Source organism: Chrysochloris asiatica, unplaced genomic scaffold, assembly GCF_000296735.1.
Source record: "Chrysochloris asiatica unplaced genomic scaffold, ChrAsi1.0 scaffold00095, whole genome shotgun sequence".
In the NCBI taxonomy this organism is placed as follows: domain Eukaryota; kingdom Metazoa; phylum Chordata; class Mammalia; order Afrosoricida; family Chrysochloridae; genus Chrysochloris; species Chrysochloris asiatica.
Genome location: NW_006408613.1, coordinates 573,788 through 580,577, shown reverse-complemented (window position 1 = coordinate 580,577; position 6,790 = coordinate 573,788). Strand labels below are relative to the sequence as shown.

At 35.7% G+C, this 6,790-nt stretch overlaps 1 pseudogene; it reads left to right on the top strand.

The window, feature by feature from the left end:
- Nucleotides 1–677: 677 nt before the first annotated feature.
- Nucleotides 678–1,013, top strand: LOC102821044 (annotated as a pseudogene).
- The last annotated feature ends 5,777 nt before the right edge of the window (nucleotides 1,014–6,790 follow it).

The following is a 6,790-nucleotide window of genomic DNA, read 5'->3' as shown; positions in this document are numbered from 1 at the left end:
AATACACAAGAGTCTCATCACCAAAAAAGTAATGGAAGATGTTCAACCATTTTAAGAGAGCATATGATCAAGAGTTGGTGGTTACTGAAGGAAGTCCAAGGTAAACTGAAGGCATTGGCAAATGGCAATGTTCCAGGAATTGATGTAATAAAAATAAAAACTTTCAACAAACTGATGGAGCACTGGAGGCACTCACTCACCTATGCTAAGAGATTCGGAAGACAATAACCAGACAATTAATTGGAAGAGATCCATATTTGTGCCCAATTCAAAGAGAGGTGACCCAAAGGAATGTGGAAATCATCAGACAATATCATTGACAATATCTCTTGTCATGTTCCCTACTGCTTCAAAAAGTTCATGGAACCATGAAATTAAAAGAAAATGGAGTAGGCATAAAGGGCCACCACTGGGTAATGCCATCATCGGTGCAGAACCCTTCCAGACCAGTCCGCGATACAGAACTCCTCGTCTTCTCCTACACTTCTCATCTTCTCTTGCTGACCAGAGATCACTGAGGTGGCCTCACATACCCTCCCCCTACCCGGCCCCCATCCTTGCCCTGGGGCCACCACCACCTGCCTCCCTGGAGGACTCAGAACAGAATCCACAAGGAGTGAACGACCTGACACATACAGGGCATGCCAGCTCAGTGTTACACAGGTTATGTTGGAGATATGTTCCATTAGCAAGCTACAATAATGGGGCCAAATGTCAGTCCCTATCAGGATGGAGTATTACTCTTGATAATTCATTTCCCAACAGACTACGGTTGCATTTACAACAAGAACTTACCATCCAAATATGAACAGTAGTGGCAGCATTTGTCTTGATAGTCTCCAGTCACAGTGGTCTCTAGCACTATTTCAAAAGCACTCTTGTCCATCTGTTCTCTGTTGTGTGATATCAATCCAGATGATCCATTAGTACCTGATTTTGCTCAGTTCTGAAAAACATATAGAGAAAAATACAATAGAATAGTCCGAGAATGGACTCAGAAGTATGTAATGTAAAATAAGAAATTGGATAACCTTTACAAATATAGGGGAACTTTGAAAGAGAAAGTCCTTTTTTATTTCTATTTGACTGCTTTATATGAGTCCACTTCTCACCTTCCCCTGTGAACGTGTTTACCTGACACTACAGTGCTGTATGTTGTATGTACTTGGAACAACAAACTAGAAATACTATGCTCCTGTCAAGCAGAGAAGTGTGTGTGATAAGCCTGTTTTCCTAGGTGTGAGACTAAATGCTTTCCTTACTGACTTATATTTGGATAATGACAAGTTGAGGGGTGGTGATGTGGTATGACCTGTAGGAGATTGTTTTAAGTGGAATCAAGTTAAATATAAAAATTAATGGAAAGCAAGGTGAAGAACATGAAGTTGTTTCTGTATTAATTTTATTTTGAAGAACCTATGAAGACCAACCAGATTAAACTCTATCTGTATTTTAAGATCTAACTGGTCAACATTAAAGAGACTGAAGCTATTAGTATATATAAAGTGTGATGAACTTTGTTCCCAACTCTTTTATATATCCCACCCCTTCAACCTTCATCTTTCAGCCTCTTTTTTCCTCCATATTCTTTGGTTTGTATGTAGTTTCTCAGTTAATCCATAGCTAAAAACTCTTATTTTTCTTGTGTTTTTAACTGATCAGGTCTAGCAGGATATAAGGGTGAGAATACATTTGATGGGAATACTGTGTTTATTTAAAGACCCATTTTCTCCAGAGCTTGTATGTTCAATAATTATTAATCTGTGTAATAAACTGATTACTGCAGTCATTACAAGCAACAAAAAAAGAGATCATGGAAAATTTCCATGAACTTTGAAGCTCCCTCATATTTCTTACATGCCTTTTTATCATTATCTCATAGTATGCCTGGCAAAATAACATAGTCATGTAAAAAAATGCTAATACATAGATAGACGGTGGGTGATTGAATAAGGTATAAATAAATAATTATGAATTCAGTAAATTATTAATTTGTGAATAATTATAATTTATAAAGTCAGGACTATATGGAATCCATAGGTCGTGCTGTAGGATAAGCACTGGACAGCTAACTACAAGGTTGATGATTCAATCCTACCAGTTGCTCCTTGTAAACCCTATACAGGATCAGGATGAGTAGGAATCAACTTAACGGCACTTAAAATCAACAACAATGTAACTATACATTGATATTAAACTAAAGCTGTTTTGAAATTAATGTTGTTGTTGTTAGGTGCCATTGAGATGGTTCCAACTCGCGGTGACCCTATGAATAACAGAACAACACACTGCCCAGTCCTGCACCATCCTCACAATTGTTACACTTGAACCCATTGCTGATGTCACTGTGTCAATCCATCTAATCAAGGTCTTCTTTTTCACTAACATTCCACATTATTGAGCATAATGCCCTTCTCCAGGGACTAGTCCCTCTGACAATATGTCCCTCTGGAGAGATGAAGTCGAGCCATCCTGGTTTCTAAGAACCATTCTGGCAGTATTTTTGCTGACACAGATTTGTTTGTTTTTCTGGCAATCTATGGTACTTTCAATATTGTTCATCAAACTTGTAATTCAAATGCATTGATTCTTCTATGATCATTATTCATTATCCAACCATCACATGCATATGAGGTCATTGAAAATACCATGGACAAGCTCACTTTAGTCCTCAAACTGATATCTTTGCTCTTTAATACCTTGGTGTGGTGCAGTAGATCTGCCTAATGCAGTAAGTTCTTTGATTTCTTGACTATTGCTTTCATGAGTGTTAATTGTGAATCCAAGCAAAATGAAGTCTTTGGTAACTGCAATCATTCCTTCATTTATTGAGTTTTTATTGCTGCAGTTGTGAGGATTTTTGTTTTCTTTACATTGAGGTGCAATCCATATTGAAGGCTATGGTCTTTGATCTTCATTAGTATTCAAAGTCAATTTTGCTTTCGGCAAAGTTGTATTATCTGCATATACTTTACTAACAAGCCTTTTTTCTAATCCTGATACCATGCTCTTCTTCATATAATCCTGCTTCTTGGATTTTTTGCTCAGCATATAGCTTGAATAAGTAAGGTGAAAGGATTACAACCCTGAAACATTCATTTCCTGATTTCAAGCCATTTAACATTCCATTGTTCTGTTCTAGCAACTGTCTCTTAGTCTGTGTATAGGATTCTGATAAGCACAATTAAGTGTTCTGAAACACCTATTCTTCCCAATGTCATCCATAGTTTGTCATGATCTACACAGCCAACAAATTTTGCATACTCAATAAAGCACAGATAAACATCTTTCTGGTACTCTCTGCTTTCACCCAAGATTCATCTGATATCATAAATGATATATTTTGTTCCACATCCTCTTCTGAATCTGCCTCTAATTTCTGACAATTTCTTGCCAATGTACTGTTGCAGATGTTTTTGAATTATATTCAGCAAATTTTACTTGCATGTGATAATAATGATATTGTCTAATGATTCCTGCATCCTACTGAGTATTCTCTAAATGGAATTGGCACAAATATGTATCTCTTACAATTTGTTGGCCATGTTTCTGTTTTCCAAATTTCTTGGCATGAATGAGTAAGTGCCTCCAGTGATATATCAGTTTGGTGTAAGATTTCAATTTGTAGTCTGTCAAATCCAGGAACCTCACTGTTTGTCAATGCTTTCAATACAGTTTAATCTTCTTCCTTCAGTTCCATTGGTTCTTAATCACGTGGTAGCTCTTGAAATGATTGAACAGAGATGATTTCTTTTTGGTCCAGTGACTCTGGGTATTTCTTGTATCTTATTTTGATACTTTCTGCCCTTTCAATAGTTTGCCCATATAATCCTTAAGTATTGAAAGTTGAGGCTTGAATTTTTTCTTCAGTTCATTCAGCTTGAGGACTCCTGAGCACATTCTGCACTTTTGGTTTTCTGATTCCAGGTCTTTGCACATTTCATTATACCACTTGACTTTGTCTTCTGGATCTGCCTTTTGTAATTTTCTGTTCACCTCTTTCACTTCATAATTTCTTCCATTAGTTTTCGCTTCTCTACACTCAGTATCAACTTTCAGCGTCTCTTCTAACATCCACTTTGGTCTTTTCTTATTTCCTGTCTTTTTAATGGTTTTTTACTTTCTTCCTGTATGATGTACTTGATATCATCCCAGTTTGGTCATTAGTGTCTAATGCTTCAAATATATTCTTGAGATGGTCTCTAAATCCAAGGTTATATTATGGATCTAATGGATTTGTTTTCATTTTCTTCTTATGTATTCCATCCGGTTATGTTCATGTGTATAGTCATCTTATGTTATTTTAAAAGGGAATTTACAATGAATAATTTATTGGTCTTCCTAATTCTATCATGTGATCTCCATCATCTTCTCTACCAAGGCCATTTTTCCAACTACTTATCCTTCCTCTTTATTTCTAAACTTTGCATTCCAACCACTGTTGTTGTTAAGTGCTATCAAGTCAATTCTGACTCACAGCGACCTCTTACGGGGTTTCCAGGGAGTAACTGGTGGGTTTGAACTGCTGACCTTTTGGTTCACAGTCCAGTGCTGATCCTACAGTGCCACGCCAGGAGTCTTTTTCCAATCATTAGTAGTTATCAAAATATATTGATTGCATGTTTCATCATTTTCCGACTGAAAAAGTTGGTTGTTGTTATGTGCCATGGAATCGGTTCTGACTTATAGTGACCCTGAACAGGGTTTCTGAGGCTGTAAATCTTTACAGGAACAGAAAGCCTTGTCTTTCTTCTGAGGAACAACTGGTAGTTTCAAACTCCTGACCTTGAGGTTCACAACCCGATTCATGACCGCTACGCTACCAGAGCACCTTCTTGAAGAAGTTGGTAGAACTCTACAATTTCATTATCACTAACTTAGTGATTGTTGTGTAAATTTGAATAAATAGTATTAACAGATTTCTTTGTAGGTCTATGGATGTTAACCTATCACAGACATCATTGTACTTCAAGATTGGTCTTGAAATGTACTTTTTGATGATGACTGTAATTTCTTATCTCTGTTTTCCACATTATTAGTTGTGTCCCATAAATTCCAATCATGTAACTATGGCTTTTGCATAGGATAGAGGGATCAGTAAATAAGATATAAAGCCATACCCTAATCTCAGAATTTTGATTCTGGATATTTCTAATTCTGAATTTAGGAAAATAATTTCAGGACTTTTAAAAATAAAGCACTTCTTCAAGTATTTTAATAGTTAAATATACTCATGTATAATTCTCTCTACTCTATGCCTAACACAGTAGGAGAGTGAGTTTATTAATAAATGTAAACTTCTATATTCATTTTAATGGAGGCCAGTAATGATTTGGAAGCTGAAAGTTATCTGAAATTGCTTGTACCAAGGTTAGTCTCATTAACAAAATATATGGTTGTAGACATGTAGGAACAACACTGTTTACTGCCTACCATGTTTGGAATTACAGCTGAGTCCTTTAGTGTTTGCGTTGGTGTAGCTGTAAAGAATCCTATGAGCTAAAGGCAATAGCTGTAAATAATACAAATATTGGCATAATAGACGGGAATTACTGTATAGTTGTGAACTCAATGGGAATATATACAACAATATATGTATTTCTGCTTATTAATGCAAATCAATTGTTAGTGTGAAGGAAAAACTGATGTGTATGGAGCTGGCAGTGTTTGGCCCATGGCTACATTTCTGAAGGAGGAAGACAATTGATAAAAAAAGAGAAGACAAGCAAAGAACAATACTTCAAACATCATAAGACTAGCAGATTTCTTGGCACAGCCCCTTTTGTACATTTGTCTCTGTCATTTTAAATCAATTCTGAACTAACTAAAATGGTATTTCTCTTTCTGCTTCTTACTATTAGTGAATCCGTTCTTAAACAAACTCCTGCTGTACTCAATGAGAAGAAGAAAATGCAACTGTTCGAATCATTTCTTACAATAATAGCAAAAGAAAAATCCCTCACAGACCTAGGAGCCAGAACAATTTGTCCTAGCCTAATTTCTGCCACCAATTTGGCTTTGATAGACTTTGAACTACCTTGGTAACTATACCTCTGAAAAGCAGAGATAAGAATGGACTGAATAGATCAACCCTAATAGCTCTAACACAAGACATGATTCTAAGTTTAGTAATTAGAACTATAGGAAGTACAGAGTTACCACTAAAAGTTACCGTAAAAATGATCTCTTCACTAGGTAGGTAAGAAGTCTCTGGGGCATTGACCCAGGAGTGACAAGCATGAGGTAAAATGATATTAAGAAATACAGCATTTTTAAAAAGTTGTATATGAGATTAGAAGTAATTACAGTTAACTAAACATAAAACAACACATAGAAATTTATTCAAAGCAAGAGATAGGTATATCCAGAAAATCAAACTAATAAAGTATCATATAACTGAGCTGTCATTGTTCCTTCAGCTTAACAGATTGGCTTCTTGGAAGTTGTTACTTGTTTCATCTAAGAGAATTGAATTTATTGGGATAAGTGTTCTTCAGCTACAGAAAATGCTCAGTTGAAACCTCTGTGGCTAATTTATTATGTTCAGATGATTAATACATTTCAAATTTCTCTGCCAATTTGTCATTACATAATTTTTTATTAAAGCTGTGTTGAAATTATATGTCAGCTGTCAACTTATTTTACAATCAATTTGTAAAGATCTCACTCTTAGACTTTGTTTTTTTTTCCCTGAGAGGATGCAGAAAACATACAATTTGCAACCATGAGAACTATCATTTAAGACATTTGCATTTATTGAAAACAGAAAGTGTAATTTTTCCTTGAAAAT